Raw genomic sequence first — 1,090 nt, 5'->3', positions numbered from 1 at the left:
TATATAATAATAATAATAATAATAATAATAATAATAATAATATATATATATATATATATATATATATATATATATATATATATATATATATATATATATATATATGTATATATGTTTGTGTATGTATGCGCATGTCACCATATTTTATTGTGTATATAATGTCGCAGTTTGAATCTGTCGTGTCAACCGTTTTGATTTAGGTCATTGGGTAGTAATAGCATCAATGTCATCAGTGTCATACGTAAATATTTTAGTGAAAATGATTGAAATGAAGGAAGTAACAGTTTGCGCCAGCATTCATTCTTTCCTTATCGTTTCTAAGTCAATAACCCCCCTTTACTATCCCAATTTTATTCACTCCTTCTATTAATCGCACCCATATCGACCTTCTTGGTAACCTTCAAAATGAACAAAAACTTTTGCATACAAAAGAATGAATGCCTTTTGAAAAAGTACAATAATGAGGTACTGATAAATTTTGACATTTCTGATAAAAATATCGAAGGTATATTGATGTTGTGATCAGATCAGCGATCTTATGAACAGATCAATGATGAATATTTTAAACATTTTTGAAATTTTTGAGGGTATCTAAAATCTATTTATAATTATTTCGAGAATTTTAAAACAATTTAACTTAAAAAAGTTTCTAAACAACTTCAAAACAAACGATTATTTTGATTGATCAAAATGAGTTAAGCATCCCATTTAATTTTAGTTTCTCAAACGCTGCTTAAATACCTTCTCGCCTACTTCAAATTTACTCAGGTAGAATTGGTTAGTGTGTTTGAAGCATCAAGTAATTTACCTTATTGTATCTTACCTGTTAACTATCTGTTGAAAAGGAACAATAAATTTCCCCGAAATTTGTCATCTTCCATGATTTTTTTCTTTTTTTTTGAAGTTTGAAACTATTGTATAAATTTATCAATTTGTTCCAATGAATTTGCGAACTAATTGACCGGGCATAACATTCTTTTCTATTAGATGAATTAATTCTGTCACCTACATTTTTTTTATGACTTCTAAAAAAAAATCCCAAATTTTTATGAGAATTGGATTAATTCATAGTTGTTGGAGAAATTATCAT

This window comes from Loa loa, assembly GCF_000183805.2.
Source record: "Loa loa unplaced genomic scaffold supercont3.266, whole genome shotgun sequence".
Lineage (NCBI taxonomy): Eukaryota > Metazoa > Nematoda > Chromadorea > Rhabditida > Onchocercidae > Loa > Loa loa.
Note: the sequence above shows the minus strand (reverse complement) of the source record.